Source organism: Mobula hypostoma, chromosome 11 (assembly GCF_963921235.1).
Source record: "Mobula hypostoma chromosome 11, sMobHyp1.1, whole genome shotgun sequence".
NCBI lineage: Eukaryota > Metazoa > Chordata > Chondrichthyes > Myliobatiformes > Myliobatidae > Mobula > Mobula hypostoma.
The window spans coordinates 85,501,994-85,521,632 of NC_086107.1; the positions used below are offsets into that span (position 1 = coordinate 85,501,994).

Genomic DNA, 19,639 nt, shown 5'->3' on the forward strand with positions numbered 1-19,639 from the left:
CACCCACAGAGACTCTGTAAACAATCCCTCCAGAGTATCCTCCTTTTCTGCAGCTGTGACACTACCTCTGATCAGCAGTGCCACGTCCCCACCTCTTCTGCCTCCCTCCCTGTCCTTTCTGAAACATCTAAAGCCTGGCACTCTAAGTAACCATTCCTGCCCCTGAGCCATCCAAGTCTCTGTAATGGCCACAACATCATAGCTCCAAGTACTGATCCACGCCTTAAACTCATCCACTTTGTTCATGATGCTTCTTGCATTAAAATAGACACATCCCTTCTCACATTAAAATAGACACATCTCAAACCATCGGTCTGAGCGCATCCTTTCTCTACCACCTGCCTATCCTCCCTTTCACACTATCTCCAAACTTTCTCTATTTGTGAGCCATTGTGAGCTATTCCTCTGTCTCTTCAATTCGGTTCCCACCCCCAGCAGTTCTAATCTAAACTCTCCCCAAAAGCCTTAGCAAACCTCCTAGTCAGGATACTGGTCCCCCTCAGATTCAAGTGCAACCCATCAAAGTGGACTAACTTTCGGTACTAGAGGTAACTTTCGGCAGAGGTCTTAACATCTGAGCTACTATTTTTCAGGGAGGTTGGTTGTGAGAAAAAATGTCCAAAGTTCAAAGTTAATTTATTATCAAAGTACATATACAGTATTTAACCATGCACTTCCTGAGATTCATTTTCTTGCAGGCATTCACTGTAGAACAGAGAAATACAATAGAATCAATGAAATACAAACAACCAATGAGCAAAAGAAGGGAAACTGAAAATACAAAAATAAATGCATAATACTGAGAACGGGAGTCCTTGAAAATGAGTCCATAGGTTGTGCAATCAGTTCAGAGTTTAGGTGAGTGAAGTTATCCATGCTGATGGCTGAAGGATAGTAATTGTCCCTGAACTTGGTGGTGTAAAACCTAACGTTTCTGTACTTCCTTCCTCCAAAGAGTCCTTATAAAAGCTTTCTCTGCTTTTTTTGATCTGTAAAATCGTTGACAATGAAATACACCCTTGGTTAACGCATCTGAAGTGTGCATTGAATTCAGCTTCCTTGACTTTAATAATGTCGTTTGTGAATTATTTGTCAACCATGTTGCCAGTAGACTCCTCATCTTGCCACATCACCCCACAGAGGCTTCCACATCTGCTCTGAAGGTTAGGTGGATGTGAACATCTCTGATGAAAGACGGAGACCTGAAATCTCATTGATGCTACAAAGAGCTGTTAAGAAGCTGCCAAAGGCAAATTTAAGAATGCAATACCACCTGATGTGCAGGGGTTTTCTACTTCTTAGGTTTTTATCACAGTGTTTGGGTGTTTATTAATTGATTTTACACAAAGGGAGGCTTGTCCTTTGCCTGCAGCACCAGTATAGAACACACAGAACATTCAAAGACAGTCCAGGCTGAAGTGTGGTCTGAGGGTTGCAAGGAAAGTGGACTATATTTGTGTCCGGGGTTGGGGCCGAAAAGATTGATGTGAGTGTGCCAAAGTTGAGACGGTAAACTGCGTATGGATTGCGACGGGGGTGTTGGGAGCCAGGAGAGGGGATGAGTGAAGTACCAAGGTAAAAGATTGTCCTTGCCTATCATTGGAGGAGTTGGGGTGTGTGGATATTGTTTTCTGGAAATGTGGCAGTCAGATTTTTTTGGGTGACCAGTGGGTGAGGAGCTCAGGCTTAGCGGGGCAGTGGATGGGATCCAAAAGCAGGGTGAGGAATTTAATCATTTTAATTTAGAACCTGCTCATCCAGTCCCCAGCAAAGTTCCTTCAGAGACAAGCCTGACAGACACAGGATGTCAGGTGAGATCCTCAGACAATACAGGTCAATCCTCCATGAGTGGTAGTGTGAAGATTGCCCATATAGTCGTGAATGAACATTAAATAACTCCATAAAACACAGAGCAGAATCAGGCCATTCAGTCTATTGAGTCTGTTCTGTCATCTAATCATGGCTGACTTACTATACCTCTCAACCCTATTCTCCTGTCTTCTTCCCATAGCCTTTGATGCCCTGACTAATCAAAAACCTATCAATCTCTGTTTTAAATATACCCAATGACTTGGCAATTTATTCCACAGATTCGCTACCCTCTGCCTAAAGAAATTTCTCCTCATCTCTGTTCTAAAGAGACATCCCTCTATTCTGAGATTGCGTCCTCTGGTCCTAGATTCCCCCACTACTCTCTTCATCCACTCTATCGAGGCCTTTCAATTGCAGATAAGTTTCAATAAGATGCCCCCCTCATTCTTCTCAACTCCAGGCCCAGAGTAATCTAAAGCGCTTCATACATTAACCCTTTCCCAGGATTATTCCTGAAAACCCAGGAAAAAAAGGTCACCAATATACATACAGCTGAACTCAAAACCTGAGAGCACCTTAAACCATTGTGTGAGCCCCTTGTGTTTATTCTTCTCTGAAGTTGAATCACCTGGGCACAATGTCTAGTGGGCTCATCTCTGATGAGCTACCATAATCATGCTGATCTCTCTGCTATTTCACTAGTCTCAAGGCACACTTCAGACATTCAGTGGATATCAATATTAAACTTTTCATCACACATAGAGATAAAATGGCATAAACCATGGTAACTTGTAGAAGATGAAAATACACAACTTTTCTTGAAATGTAGCAAGACTTGACCAAAGTTTATGAGATTATGAGAGGCATAAATAGGTTAGACAGTCGGACAGGACAGAAATGTCAAGTACTAGAGGGCAGGCATTTAAGGAGAGAGAGGGAGAGTTTAAAGGGAATGTAGGGGCAGGTGTTTTTACATAGGGTGTAGTAAGTACCTGGAAAGGGCTGACCAGGGAGGACAGCAGAAGCAAAAATGGCCATGGCACTCAGAGTCACAGAGCACAGAAAGGTGACAAAATGGTTGTTGTGACGCATCCAGTGTGGAAGTGTAGTGGGTAGTGCCTGTCCCTCTCACTTTCAGCTGCCACCGCTGGCTAGCAGTTTTGCAAAAAGGGGAGCTGAATGTGTAAGTCTCTCCCTCCCAGTACACAGCCTGTCCAACTGCAAGCCTCATGTAGTGCCTCCTCACTGGCCACATACGGAAACTTCGGACTCAGGCTGAACTACAGAGGACGGGGAGGGGGTCTGTCCTGCACATGTAGCACACAGGCCCACCGGTGTGTGGACACGCCCTAGTGCTCGTGAACCAGATCCCCAGCTATGGGTAAATTCCACTGCCTTGTGGGCAGCCTTGCAAGAGATGAAGGCTACGGGAGTAAACCCAGACAGCAAATCCAGGGAGAAGCACCTAAGCCAACTGGATGTCATTGAGCATCTTTCCGGCAGCTCCTGCAGCCAAAGCTGGTGCCAAACGCATTGCTTCATAAGCTTTCCTTTGGACTACACTGGTGAGGCTGCGAAGGAGTTCTTGATGACTGGCATCTCAGGACCTCCACACCTTCTGGCCAGGCTTGTGATGATGATCATCATCACCCATTGTCCTTCGAGACAGATGGATCCCAACCACCATCAGTGTACAACGGTCCTTTGGCCCATCTAGTCCTTGCCAAATTGTGATCTTGCCCAGTCTGATAGACCCATATCTGGCATCATAACTGTCCATAACCCCCTCCTAGCCATGTAATTATTGAAACTTCTCTTAAATATTGCAGTCAAATCCACATCCACCACATCTGCTGGCAGCTCATTCCACATTCTCACCACCCTCTGAGTGAAAAAGTTCCCCCTTAGGTTCCTCTTTAATATTTCAACTTTCACCCTTAACATAGGGCCTCTCGTCTTAGCCTCACCCACCTTCAGTGGAAAAAGTCTGCTTGCATTTATCCCATCTATTCCCCCCATAATTTTGTATACCTCTTTCAAATCTCCCCTCATTCTCCTACATGGGTGGCAATGAATATGCGGGGATGTATGAATCATGTGCAGGCTAACGAGATTGAATTTAATTTGCCATTTAATTAATCCCGTCTGGTTTCATCATGACCTGGTACTGCAGTTTGAATACACAGGAACATAAAGTGTTGCAGAGAGTAGCGGAGTCTGCGTGATACATCACTGGCACGTTCCTCCTCATCAATACAGAGGCACTGCCTCAAGATAGCAACATCCATCATCAAAGATCCCCACCATCTGGGCCACACCACCTTCTCACAGCTGTGTTCCATGTTGTCCTGTTGAATATTGTGGATATGTCACGTCGGTGCTGGAAGGGGTGGCAACTCTTGCGGCTGTCCCCAGCACATCCTTAGGTGGAGTGGTTGTTAATGCAAATGATGCATTTCACTGTATGTTTCAATGTACACGTGCTACACGATGTTCACTACCTGACTGGTAGACCACAGTTTGTGCAGCTTCAGAGCTGTGTGTCAGACATGGCTGTAAGCAGCACTGGGGCCCCACAGGGGCTGCACTGCCTCCCTTCCTGTTTACCCTGTATACCTCGGATGTTAAGTACAACACTGAGTCATGTCATCTGCTGAAATTCTCTGATGACTCAGTAATAGTTGGGTGTATAAAGTGAGGGCGGGAGGATGCATACAGGGCCCCGGTGGAGGACTTTGTCAAATGGTGCAAGCTGAATCATCTGCAGCTCAACATCAGTAAGACAAGGGAGATGGTGATGGACTTTAGGAAGACTCGGCCGGCTGAGTCCCTGTTACTACTGATGGTGAGGATGTGGATGTGGTGAGGATCTACAGGTACCTGCGGTGCACCTGGATGACAGACTCCACTGGAGCACCAACACAGAGGCTGTGTACAAGAAGGGCCAGAGTCACGTCTACTTCCTGAGGAGACTGAGGTCCTTTGGAGTATGCAGGCCTCTCCTTCACATGTCCTACCAGTCTGTTGTCATCAGTACAATCTTCTATGCAGTAGTGTGCTGGGGCAATGGCATCAACACGGGTGAAACCAACAGGCTCATTAAACTGATTAGAAAAACTGGCTCTATTATAGGAGTCACACTGGACACACTGGAGGCTGTGGTAGAACAAAGGATTCTATGAAAAATCCTGGCAATTCTGGACAATGTTTCTCACCCTCTGCATGCCACCTTGACTGAACAGAGGAACACTTTCAGTAATAGACTAAGACAACTGCACTGCTCCAAAGAGCGCTGTACGAGGTCATTCTTACCCTCGGCTATTAGGCTCTATAATGAGTCAACCGAGAGCTGGGGAGGTGATGATCCCCCCTCCCCATTAGACTGTTTGAGGTAACGTACTTTTTATTCTTTCTTACTTCTCTTCTAATATTTATATATTTGTATACCTGTGCACTAGCAATGCTACTATGACACTGTCATTTCCTTTGGGATCAATAAAGTATCCATCTATCTATAAATAAATCTGAACCTGGTCCTGTGTGGACTATCAGTGCCACCCACAATGACTCCAAGGACACAATCAAAAGGCTACACAATATCACCAACAGTGGATAAAGTTAATGACATTCCATCGATAATTAACTTAAGATCTTGTGAAACCAATATTCAACGCCTGACCAAAGTTTATTTTCAAATCTGTGAAGAACAGAATAAGTTACAGATAATCCATTGGAAAGAAAGTATTTTTACAAATTCAAGTCAAGGCAGTGGTTCCAAAGTGATGTCTCCTCCGATCACAGCAAGATCCCACAGAGGGTTAAAGGAAGTCTAAAAGATTGACCTTATTTGTCACATGTACATTGAAACATACAATGAAATGCATTGTTTGCACTAAATCAAATCAGTGAGGATTCAGCTGGGCAGCCCACAAGAGCCACAACACTTCTGGCACCAACATTAAACAACAAAATAAAAATTACAAATGTTAGAAATCGAAAAGAGACTAAGACTGCTCTCATACACTAAAGATGAATTCTTGCTTTCCTTCCTCGTGTCCTGTGTCTACCTGCTCTACACTAAATGCAACACCATATGCTTCATATTCAGATTCAGAGTCATGTGCTTATCCCATGATTGTACATCGAAACATTCAGCGCAATACATCATTTGTGTTAACGTCTAACACAACTTCTGGATTTGCTGGGAGCAACCCACAAAGTGTTGCCACACGTTCAGGGATCAACGATGTTCAGCAGAACAGCGCAAGCAACAACATGAACAACAACAGCACATCAATATCAAAAACACAAGAGATTCTGCAGACGCCGGAAAAATCCAACAGCCTGATGAAGTGTCTCGGACTGAAACGCCAATCATTTATTCCTCTCCACAGCTGCTGCCTGACCTGCTGAGTTCCTCCAGTGTTTTGTGTGGGGAGACGAGGTCCATCCCCCCCTCCTTCCCTCCCACCCGCCCACTTACCCACTCACACACACACACACAGATGGCTACAAACCCAGAACAAGCCACCTCCTTTCTGCATTCTGTTTGCTTTTAACAACCTCAACACACTCACACGCAGTGGCCACACTATTAGGTAGACCCTGTACCTAATAATGAGAGTATGTTCACTATCTTCTTCTGCTGTAGCCCATCCACTTCAAGGTTTGACGTGCTGTGCATTCAGAGATGCTCTTCTGCACACCTCTGTTGTAATATTTGCATTACTCTTGTTTGCCTGTCAGCTTGAACTAGTCTGGCCATTCTCCTCTGACCTCTCATTAACAAGGCATTTTCACCCAGAACCACCGCTCACTGGATGAGTTTTGTTTCTTACACCATTCTCTGTAAACTCTAGAGACTGCTGTGTGAGAAAAACTCAGGAGATCAGCAGTTTCTGAGATATGCAAACCACCCCATCTGGCACCATGGTCAAATCACTTAGATCACATTTCTTCCCCATTGAGATGTTTGATCTGAACAACAACTGACTCTCTTGACCATGTCTGCATGCTTTAATGCATTGAGTTGCTGCCACATGATTGGCTGATTAGATGTTTGCCTTAACAAGCAGGTGTACAGGTGTACCAGATAATGTGGTCACTCAGTGTATATATGGCATGATCTGGCTGGGTGGCAGGCAATCAAAAGTTCTTCACTATACCTCGTTAATCTATGAAGAATGTTTGATGCCTCTGGGCTATCAAAGTTGGAGTTTAGAATGTGTCAAGAATAAAGAATACCAATTACTTCAATTCCACATCGTGCTCTAACCTTAAGACTCTAGCCTCACTGCTATAGCCACAATTCTGTCCTTTATTTAACTTTCGGACTATCTCCAGATACAGTAGATGTTAAATAAATCTTTAAACCACCTTCAATGCTCTTTGACTTCTATCACAAAGCAACAGAGATGTCAAAAGCTTAAACTGCACTGCACTTTAGAGCACTTAGTCACCCTGGTTAGCCATGTGCTGAATGGCATCAGCTGAGCCATTCCTGATTGCAGGTATTGTCGAGTTTGATTTATCATGACATGGGGCCTGGTTCTGCTGATTAACATCGCTGTCCTCTGCATTTCGATGAACTGCTCATGTTTAATCCAGGCACCTCCACATCCACTGTCTGCAAAGCGAGGGCTCAGCCTCGCACATACCTGTGAGGCTACGGGAGCACCTCTCACATAGGCCGCAAGTGGGGTGTGGACAGCTGCTAGCCAAGGAGTACGCTGGAGAGGTCCAGAGGAGACTCTGAACATTGCCTGGGATGGGGTGTCTCACTTACGAGAAGAGACTGGATACTGGGTTTGAGTTGGTTATCCTTGCAGTGGAGGAAGATGAGGGGATCCTGATAGAAATAAACAAAGTTACAAGGAGCAAATCACATGCACAAAATTGCCGGAGGAACTCAGCAGGTCAGGCACTTCTACAGAGGGGAATAACCAAGATGATAGGGCATTAGTCAGACTACACGGAGTATTGTGAGTAGTTTTGGGCCCTTTATCTGAGAAAGGATGTGCTGGCATTGGAGAGGGTCCAGAGGAGGTTCATGAGAATGAAAGGGTTAATGTACAAGGAACATTTGATAGCTCTGGGCCATCGAATGCTGGTGTTTAGAAGAATGAGAGGGGATCTCACTGAAACCTATTGGATATTGAAAGGCCTAGGTAGAGTGAATGAGGAGCATATGTTTCCTATAATGGGGAAGTCCAGGACCAGAGTGCACAACAGAATACAAGGTCAGGGAGGAATTTCTTTAGCCAGAGATTGGAGAATGTGTGGAATTCATTGCCACAGACAGCTTTGGGGCCAAGTCATTAAAGCGAAGGTTTATAAGTTCTTGATTAGTAAGGGTGTCAAAGGTTACAGGGCGAAGGCAAGACAACGGAGTTGAGAGGTATAATAAATCAGCCATGATGGAATGGAGGAGCAGACTTGATAGGCCAAAGGGCCTAATTCTGTTCCTATGTCATATGGTCTGATAGGAACTCAGTAAGTCAAGCAGCATCTATGGAGTGGAATAAATAAATCGACATTCCGGGCTGAGATCCTTCATCAGGACTCAAAGAGTAATTTCCTTTACTGGCCGGACCATAGCTGGAAAGACTGATGTTTATTGCCTTTGAGAAGGGTGGGAAGGGTGGGGAGGGTTGGGGAGGGTGGGGGAGGGTGAGGTGTCTCCTTGAACCACTGCTGACCTGATGAACATGCTGTCAAGGAGGAGTTCCAAGAATCACGCCCAGGAACGTTGGTGAAAGAGTAATCTACATTCAGTGGCCAATTTATTAGGCACCCGTGTACACCTGCTCATTAATGTAAATATCTAATCAGCCAATCATGTGGCAGCAACTCAATGCACTAAAGTATGCAGACAAGGTCAAAAGATTCAGTTGTTGTTCAGACCAAACATCAGAATGGGGAAGAAATGTGATAAAGTGACTTTGATCGTGGAGTTATTGTTGATGCCGGACAGGGTGGTTTGAGTATCTCAGAAACTGCTGATCTCCTGGAATTTACACACTCACTGTCTCTAGAGTTTACCAAGAATGGTGTGAAAAATGAAAGAAAAAACATCCAGTGAGTGGCAGTTTTGTGAGTGAAAACACCTTGTTAATGAGAAAGGTCAGAGGAGAATGGCTATACCAGTTCAAGCTGACAGGAAGGTTACAGTAACTCAAATAACCACGCGTTACAACAGTGGTGTGCAGAAGAGCATCTCTGAACACACAACACACCAAACTTTGAAGTGGATGGACTATAACAGCAGAACCACAAACATACATGCAGTGGCAACTTTATTAGGTACAGGAGATGTCTAACGTGTAGAATCTACAGCAGCTTTTCCATACACCTTTTTATATCAAAATATTATTCAGAATTTAAAAATTATTTACAAGAATTTAAAAGAATACATTTCTTTTTATTCGTAGAGTGGATGTGGAAAGGATGTTTCCCATGGTGAGGGAGTCTAGGACAAGAGGGCACAGCCTCAGAATAGAGGAGCATCCATTTAAAACAGAGATGCGGAGAAATTTCTTTAGCCAGCGGGTGGTGAATTTGTGGAATTTGTTACCACAGGCAGCCGTGGAGGCCAGGTTGTTGGGTGTATTTAAGGCAGAGCTAGACAGGTTCTTTATTGGATATGGCTCACAGGTTACAGGGAGTGGGGCTGAGGAGAGATAAAAAAGATCAGCCATGGTTGAAATGGCAGAGCAAACTCGATGGGCTAAATGGCCTAATCCTGCTCTTATGTCTTTTGATGTTATGGTCTTATTCTTATGTTGATAGTCAATGCTTTCTATAGACAATGTTCTATTGCAATTTTTTAAAACTAGTCGGACTGTTGCTACTCTTGCACCCGGGCCCCCACCCCTGTGTTGGTATATTGCTACATTAATTGAGCGGCAAACCAGCCCCACCTTCTCCAATAGCAAACAAACACTATACTGTGGTCCTTCCCCACCGAGCCCTTGCGGTGGATGCACCGAGCTTCAAGTTGCCCACCAGCACGCCCTCCCGCAGCCTGGGATTGCCAGCTGGCAGCATTCCTCCACGGGCACTTCGACATGCTGAAAGACCAACAAGTTTTGGGCGTCCTTCACCGAGCTGATGATCTGCCAGCAGCGCTCGATGTCCATCCCCCTGCGTCCCCAGGAACAGCCCTTAAGTCAGAGAGTACTCCATCACCAGGCTGCTTGGGATGCATGCAATGGATAGAGAAAACTGGCCAAAGCTTCAAGGGCATATAATCAGAAAGGTGCCAGAAAAAGATCGGTAACATCAAGAAGAATCCTACCCACCCTGTTTATGAACTGTTTTGTCCCACTCCCATCAAGGAGTGGCTACGTAGAATCCACACCAGGGCCATTAGACTCAAAAAATAGTTACTCATCTCATCAGTCTGATCAGCAGCCCTGCCCGCTAATCCACCTCACCACCACTACATACACAACAGCCACTCCTCTCCCCAGCCCCTCAGCATCCTTCAGCCTCCTTTGCACTCCCATAAGTTTGCACTCGACACCTCATACCTCCACTGACACAGTCACAAGCACAAGAGTATCTACAGATGCTGGAAATCCAAAGCAATGCACTCAAGATGCTGTTGGAACTCAGCAGGTCAGGCAGCATCTATAGACAACAGTAAACAGTTGACCTTTCGGGCCAAGACTCTTCATCAGGACTGGAAAGGAGGAGTAAGAAGGTGGGGGGAGGGGAGGAAAAGCACAAGGTGGCAGCTGATAGGTGAAACTGGGAGAGGAAGTAACGAGCCGGGAAGTTGATTGGTGAAAGGGCTGGAGAAGCGGGGATCTGATTGGACAGGGTAGAAGACTGTGGGAGAAAGGGAAGGGGAGGAGCACCAGAGGGAGGTAATGGGCAGGTAAGAAGGGAAGTTGTGAGAGGGAAACGGGAATGGGGAATGGTGAAGGGGGGGAGGGGTAATTACCGGGAGTTCCAGAAATCGATGTTCATGACACAGTCACTATGCTATTGTGTTTTCATATGCCCTTCTGCTGCTGAAAAGAGTTCCTCCTGCCACTCTGTCACTTTGTCACTTCCTGCCAGTCGCCCTGTGTGCAGATACTCTTGCACCTCGAGTCACGCATGTACATACAGGTCTGTGAACACTTGGCACCCAAACAGCACCATCTACATTGTGTTTTGCAGGATTGTTTTTATATATAGCGGGTTTTTTTGTTTGTTATTGTCATTTTTTATGCTACATCAGATCGGGAGTAACAACCATCTCATTCTGCTTTACACTCGTACACTGAAGAACGACAATATACTGTGACACAGGCCCTGAATTTTCCTCCACACCCTTGTGCTCCTGGCTTACTGGGCAACTTGAAGCCCAGAGCCGTTCATTTGTCACGCTATTGTAGACGATCATTGAAGCCTCCAATCTATCGCAGGCTGATGGTGACGGAGAGGACTAACCAAATTAAAGCTCGCATTAATTCCCGAGGAATGATCAAATGAATAAGACAGCCAGGCAGCACAATACTTCCTGAATTAGCGAAAGGCATAATTATCCAACAATTACATGAAAATGTATAACGCTAATCAGAGGCTGGGAAATTTTAACAATGGCTCACGGTCCTTCCTGGAGATTAATATGAATGAGAAAGTAAATGCTGAATATTTTCTTTGCAAAAAAAAAGTTGCTTATCTAGAAAGCCGTGGAAGTGTGACATTACACTCAGGGCAATTGAGAACATGTCCATAAAGTGACACTGCTGAACCTACGTCCTCATTTGAATTTCAACTTCATATCTGCTCATGACATGCAGCATATTATACATCAGAGTTTAGCAAGGAAGGCAAAATATCACCTCATCCGTTGATTTGGATACTTCCTACTGACCATGTAAAATTTGTGCTGCATCAAAGCGCACTAAGTTATTTACTTTCCTGAGGAATAATCCTTGTAAGATGTACAACGATTAGTTTTGACAGCACAGCACAATGTTCGATATAAATTTGTTAACAAGTTTGCCCAAAACGATACTCGTTAAATTGGAAATAGGATTTCTTTTGTCACTCTGGAGTCATAGACATAGACACTACAGCACAGAAACAGGCCCCATGGCTCATTGAGTCCATGCCAAACTATTGTTCTGCCTCATCCCATTCACTTACACCTGGACTGTAGCCTTCCATACTCCTCCCACCCATGTACCCATCCAAATTTCTCATAAATGTTGTAATCAAACTCACATCCACCACTTCCAGTGGCAGCTCCTTCCACACTCTCACCACCCTCTGAGTGAAGAAGATTCCCCTCATGTTCCCCTTAAAATATTTCTCCTCTCACCCTTAATCCATGATCTCTAATTGCAGTCTCACCCAACCTCAGTGGAAAAAGCTTGCTAACATTTATCCTGTCTACTCCCCTCATAATTTGGTATACCTCGGTCAAATCTTCCCTCAATCTTTGACATTCCAAGGAATAAAGTCCCAACCTATTCAATCTTTCCCTATAACTCTGGCTTTTGATCCAAAAGCAGCGAACAGTGAGACAACATTCCCAGGTCATGACTATCATTGCTGTGACATTTCAAGAGTGCCCTCAGTTTGAAAATCTGGCATTAAATTCATCTACTCCGGACATTGTGCTGCTCAAAGCACAGGATTTCTGCTGTATCGAAGAAGCCACTTCCTGAAATGCACTGACAGGTCTACATATCCCACAGTCTGCGTGGCTCATTGTCCAGAGCAAAGGATTCCAGTAGCAGGTAAGAAATTCACCTTGCAAGCAACGTCAACATTCCCCTAACAAGCTTGACTCCAATTCCGCATCATTATACAAGTCCGCTAACACAAACCCCTCCTCTTCCCAATGACACAGCACTCACACAAGACCGGCTCCCTACAATGGGTGCGCCCCAGTACTCAATAACCATTGCTCACTCCATTATCAATGATGCACCATTCTGTACAACCAACACCCTATCTTAATCTCCCATTAACAATTTGTCCCACTCTCCTTATTGACCTTGTATGGATACCCTCAGCAACATTGTCCCCGCCTACATCTCCATGTTATGGAAATCCACTTTCTTCACACAAACACACTAACGCCATGCCACAATTGACAAACACCTCACTCCCAAAGCACTGTCCCTTCATTGATAAACCCTCAAACTCTTACTGAAACCACCCCACAGCCACACAGGATCCCCACTCGTACACCAACAGCTCAGCTCCACCAGCTCTGTATTCATTCCCTTTTCATCAGGTAGCCCAGCCCTCTTCAGCTGTGAGTCCCCATGGATTCAGCACCGCATCCATTCTTCACTGTGAAACAGTGCCCAGCTCCCCCACCAACTGTTCCCACCTCACCCTGATCTTTAGTTATCAACCAGGTTCATCACCCATTCATGTCCCTCACACAAATCCCTTACCCATTCCTATCTATCACCCATTATTAGCTATTCACATCATTTCACACCCCTCACCCATTCACACTTCTCAAATCACACCCCTCACCAATTCACACCCCTCAAATCACACCCCTCACCCATTCACACCCCTCACCCATTCACACCCCTCACCCATTCACACCCCTCACCCATTTACACCATCCCCAATCACACCCCTCACTCATTCACTCCCCTCAATCACACCCCTCACCTATTCACTCCCCTCAATCACACCCTTCACCCATTCACACCCATCACCCATTATCACCCATTCACATTTCTCACCCATTCACACCCCTCACCCATTTGCAGCCAATCACTTCCATTCACGCCCATTACTTTTTCACACTCCTCACTCACTCACACCCATTCACACCCTTCACCCATTCACATTCCTCACCCATTCACACCCTTCACCCATTTACACCCCTCACCAATTCACACTCTCATCCATTCATACCTATCTGTCACCCTCAATCCCTGACACCCCTCACACATCTTCCACTTCAATCCCTTGAATATTCTGTAAGCAATGTTCTTGGCTTGCAATGGAAGCAATCCCTTCATACATACTACTCTAGTGAATTCTCTTTAGTGTCAGCAAGAAAAATAAAAATTACCTTTTGGAAAATGAGACCAGATGCCTTAATGATAGCGGTGTGCGCCACAGCTATGTGTCACTGGTTTTGCTGTCATTCCTCAGTCTTCATTCATTCACTTGGACACATTCCAGCCAGTTGCACAGTAATGAAAGGCAGTCTAGAATAAATACATTTAAAAATCAGAATTACTGCATTTTGGTTCATTTTATTATAAAAGCATAGATGTTTGGAAGATGCTCAAAATAACTAAACTGGAGAAGGCAAAATCAGGAAGCTAACATCAATGAGATCTCTCATGAGCGTTGGATAAACAGAGGGACTCACTATCTAAGATCTTGATTGCTCTTATCACTAATTTATATTTGCTTATTTTCTACAGCATAAGGAGGTTAAAGCTTTGCAACAATTACTGACTGTGTGTTTACCATTGTCTGCAGGTTTCAGGATGGGATGCCTTGTGAGGATTCCTCGAGAAAACTAGCAGGGAAAACATCACCAGCATGCAAAGCCTCAAGTCACAGAGACAGGTTGAGAGGGTCGAGAGCTTTTTAGTTGCTAGCTGCAAACGTCCCCAGTAGTCTGTCCTGATCCAGCCGTGTAGATGTCTCAGGAGACTCAATAAATGTGACACGTCCCCATCGACACTTACCAGTTGTGTTGATTGTATGGCAACTCTGCATATGACCGTAAGAAACTGCAGCAAGTTGTGGACAGAGCTCAGCACATCATGGAAACTAGCCCCCCTCCCCCGCCCTCCATGGACTCTGTCTACACACAGGCTCAGGCAAAAAATACAAAAGCCTGAAAGCACATACCACCAGACTTAAGGTCAGCTTCTATCCCGCTGTTATCAGAATCTTAAATGGACCTTTTGTGTGACAGGATGGACTCTTGGCCTCACAATTACCTCTTGCACTGCCTTGCAGTTCATCACTTGCCTGCAGTGCTTTTACACTTAATGTTTTACCTCTTTCTACCTCAGTGCACTGGGTAATGATTTGAACTGAATGAGTAGTATGCAAGACAAGCTTTTCACTGTCTGTTGGTACAAGTGACAATAATAAACGAATTCCAATACCAGCCTACGAGGTGTTCCTGACCTACCTTGGCTCCTGGCTTGATAAGTGCTTGATTTTTAGCATTCTCATTGTTAGTTTTGAATCCCTGCATACCTCAACTTGATTGATCTCCCTGCAACTAGGCCTTACCCAGTTCCACTGCCCCATTTCTCACCTCACCAATTTCCCATGATCCCTTTCAACTTGCTGCATCCACTGAAACATTTATTAGACCACTCCATAATACCTAAAAAGAAACACGTGAATTCAGAATGTGTTGGAGTATTAATAATGGTCAAAACTGAAGGTTTGAGATTAGTGGTGAGCAGGTGCCACTGGTAATTCAGACAGTGCAGAGACAGTTTTAAGACTGGTGGCTTAAATACCAACATGGAGACAAGCCAAAGTATGTGTCAAAGCTTCAGTGTGTTACCATGTAATAGATTCAACACTCAAGATAATTTAATGTCATTTCCAGTACAAAACTGTAAAGTAGAATGAAATAATTGTTACTCCAGATCTGATGTAGCATATAAAAAAAGACACAGTAAGGTGAAGAACACAATAATTTAAACAATCACAATATATATAAATACATAAGATATACATGTATATTGATTAATTATATGTCCACAAAGTGATGCTAGGTACAGATGTCTCTGACAAGAAATGATAAAGCAGTGGTGATTGGGGGTCTGGAGGGATGGTTAGTGGGTGGAGGGGTGGATCAGCCTTACTGCTTAGGGAAAGTAACCATTTTTGAGTCTGGTGATCCTGGTGCTGATGTTACGTAGCCTCCTCCCTGGTAGAAATGGGACAAGCAGTCTATGAGCAGGGTAGGTGGATCATTCAGGATGTTACCAGCCGTTTTTCAGGCACCTTTCTGTATTCATGTCCTTGCTGGTGGGAAGGCTGGTGCTGGTGATGCACTGGACAGTTTTGAGTACTCGTTGTCTGCCACAGTGGTATTATGTACCTTTTCCGTGGTATATCTGTCAAAAACCTGATTTGGTAAGCACTATGGACAATGGTGGAAGTAGTTTGACATCTGCTTTCCTTCAAGAAGGTTCCAGAGTGAAGATGAAGAGAAACAAGATACAAAAGCAGTGTTTGGCTGGGGTTTTGGTGTTTCAACAGTGTCCAATCGGAGATCGGGATTCATTATCAGGACAAATAAACATAAGACGGGAGCAAGCGGAGCCTTTGTTGGAGTGGCCATTGTTGGTCTGGACAGTGTTAGAGTGGGGATTTGAGGCTTCAACAAGGAGAGGCTTGAATGAGAGAAGGCAAAAAGATGTAGATAGAGCTTTTCAGTTTATTTCTTGTTTCCTTCTTTATAATTGCAGTTAAAGCAGTGGGTATGCCAGGCGGGATAGTTGAATGCTCCTCCTGCAGGATGTGAGAATTAGCGAGACTTCCAGTGTCCCTGATGACTACATCTGCAAGAAGTGCATCGAGCTGCAACTTTGAACATTCCATGTTAAGGAGATGGAGCTGGAAATGGTTGAACTGTGTATCATTCAGGAAGGTGAAGGGGTGATGGATAGGACATATAGAGAGGCAGTTACACCGAAGGTGCAGGGCACAGGAAACTGGGTGACAGTCAGTCAGGGGAAAGGGGTTAAACAACCAGAGCAGAGTAGCCCTGTGGCCATCCCCCTCAACAACAGGAAAATCACAGTGGTCGGCTCTCTGGCACTGAGTCTGCCCCTGTGGCTTAGAAGGGAAGAAGGGAGAAGAGGCGAGCTGTGGTGTTAGGGGATTCATTAGTTAGGGAAACAGAAAGGAGGTTCTGTGTGAGAACAAGATTCCTGGATGGAATGTTGCCACCCAGTGCCAGGGTCCAGGCTGTGGAGAAAGTCATTGGTAAGACCTCAGGCACAGTCAGGAGTCAAAAAGTTGAGCCTGGTGGGGCTAATGTAAGAAGTATTGTAAGAAAGGCAGATGAGCTCAGGGCATGGATCAACACATGAAATTATGATATTCTAGCCATTACTGAGACTTGATTGCAGGAGGGGCAAAGACTGGCAGCTCAGTATTCCAGGGTTCTATTGTTTTAGATATGATATGGCAGGAGGGATTAAAGTGGGAGGGTGGTATTATTAGTCAAGGAAAATGTCACAGTAGTGCTTAGTCAGGACAAACTGGAGAAATTGCGTAGTGAGTCTGTATGTGTGGAACTGAGGAATAAGAAAAGTATGACCACGCTAATGGGGCTATATTGTAGACAACCTAACAGTCCACAGAATTTAGAGGAAACAAACTTGCAGAGAGATTGCAGACTGTTGCAAGAAACAGAAAGTGATAGTATGTGATTTTCACTTCCCACATATTAACTGTAATTCCCATACTGTAAAGGGACTAGATGGGATAGAGTTTGTCAAATGTGTTCAGGAAAATTTCCTTCATCAGTACATGAGGGTCCCAACTAGACAGAGTGTAATACTAGATCTCCCATTAGGGAATGAGACAGGGCAGGTGACGGAGTTTGTGTAAGGGAACACTTTCTATCTAGTGATCATAAAGCCATTATGAATAAGCTCTTCTAGGGCTTCCAGCAAGGTACACATATCGATTATAACCAACGTTTCAAAGACAAACTGTGCCACCTTCATCTGGGATGATGCCTGGTATGTCTACTTCAGTGGTATTTATACCCAGAGTCAGTCTCTCCTGATTGGTTAGTCCTCATCCAATCAGATTTCCACTCTCCCTCATTGTTTACAATCGAATTCCAGTTCTTACTTAGAGCGAGCTCTTTGTCTTTGTTAAAATTCGTTTCCTCTAGTTTTATTTCAATGGCTTCCTTCTCCAAGCTTTCCCAAAAGCCATTGGCACAGCACAGTAGCTTTGTGCCATTGAAGTCAATCCTATGGCCATTTCAAATGTAATGTTCTGCTACTGCCGATTTCTTTGGGTAACACAAACAGATACACCTGCTGACTTCCTCAATGTGGGTTTCCACTGTCTGGCCGATATACGCTGCTCTGCATTCAAAGGGAATCCTGTAAATATAGGCCGATCTAAGTCCCAGGCCATTTTTGACCCACATAAGCTGTGATTTGAGCTTCCTTATGGTTTGTGGATGGTATTATTCCAGTATTTCTTCAGGTTCCTGACAATCCTTCCAGAAACCATGGAAATATAGAGAAGACGGGCGTTAGCGATGGGTTTCTCCTCGTAAGTTAGGTTTTCTGGTTTTGCCATTGGCCTTTTTAAGAGCCTACTTAATTTCCTTCTCCTTGTAGCCAATCTGTAGGAGTGTCATGCATAATTGTCTTATTTCCTCGAGGAGACTCTCTGGGTTCAAAATAGTTTTTGCACGGTTAATCAAAGTAGAAAGAACCACTCTTCATTGGGAGGAATGATGGTGGCTGTTATTGTCAAGATTTAAATCTGTGTGAGTGCATTTACAATAGACGCCATGTTTGAGGCTACTTTTCGGTTTCCATCATATTACACGGTCCAGGAATGGGAGGCAACCATTCTTCTCCATCTCCATTGTAAGTTGAATGTTTGGATGTATGCTGTTCAGATGGTCGTGGAACTGTTGGAGTGCTGGGAGTCCATGAGGCCACACTACGAAGGTATCATCAATGTATCTGAAGAAGCATTTGGGGTGTAAGGGAGATGAACTCAGAGCCCTGTCCTCAAAGTCCTCCATGGAGAAATTAGCAATAGCCAGTGACAAGGCGATCCCATGAACACTCTGTCCAAATGTTCATATGTTCTCAGCCTGGTAAAAGCTCCACTCACACAGCCTCTTCTGTGATTTATTTCCAATGTTGGCTCTTGAAGAAAGAAGACTGCTAAGATATGGGAAGTGATCAGTGTTCTCCAGAGAGTTGTTATCAACTTGGATGGTTGGAGGTTTAAGAGCTTGATCTGGAGCTGGTTGGTGCAGGACTTGGGTTATCTTGATGTTTAGATCAAGTCGCCGGAGTTTGTATGCACAGGCAAAAACATCCATTATGCATTGCAGATCCTCTTCAGAGTGAGCTACAATGGTTTATCGCCTGCTTGGAGCTCCATGATAGAAGTAGTTGACACCTTGCTCTTTGCCTTGAACCTGTTAATGTGATGCACACAGCCACCAACAAAGGGAGACAGAGTGGTCATTAAATGCTCAACAATAACATCCACTATCACACTCCCAATGAAGAGTGGTTCTTTCTACATTGATCAACAGTGTGAAAACTATTTTGGACCCGGAGAGTCTCCCCGAGGAAATAAGACGATTATGTATGATGTTTCTACAGAATGGTTACGAGGTGAAGGAAATCAACCGAGCTAACGGAAGAAGTGGGAAACCTAACAAGGAGGAACCAGTCACTACCACCTGTCTTCCTTATAGTTCCATGATTTCTGGAAGGGGTCGGCGGGATCTTGAAGAAATTTTGGATTAATAACATCCACAAATCCGTAAGGAAGCTCAAATCACAGTTTATGCAGGTCAAAAATGACCTAGGATCCAGGTCGGTTGGCGTTTACAGGATTCCCTCTGAATGAGAAGGGAGCAGCGTATATTGGCCAGACAGGACACTCGGTGGAAACCTGCATCAAGGAGCACAGGAGGTGTATCTGTTTGGGTTACCCAGAGAAATCAGCGATAGCAGAACATTGCATTTGTAATGGCCATAGGATTGACTTCGACACAAAGCTACTGTGCCGTGCCAATGGCTTTTGGGACCACCTGGTGAAGGAAGCCATTGAAATAAAACTAGAGGTAAAGAACTTTAAT

General features: G+C 44.6%; 1 protein-coding gene across 3 annotated transcripts in view; it reads right to left on the reverse strand.

Annotated features, from left to right (window-relative positions):
• Positions 1 to 19,639, reverse strand: part of LOC134353886 (protein phosphatase 1 regulatory subunit 29-like) — a 533,538-nt gene that overhangs the window by 241,051 nt on the left and 272,848 nt on the right. For all 3 annotated transcript variants that reach the window (XM_063062396.1, XM_063062397.1, XM_063062395.1), the window contains one exon: positions 13,859 to 13,997. The gene's annotated coding sequence lies outside the window, so the exon portion shown is untranslated. The remainder of the gene's footprint in view (positions 1 to 13,858; positions 13,998 to 19,639) is intronic.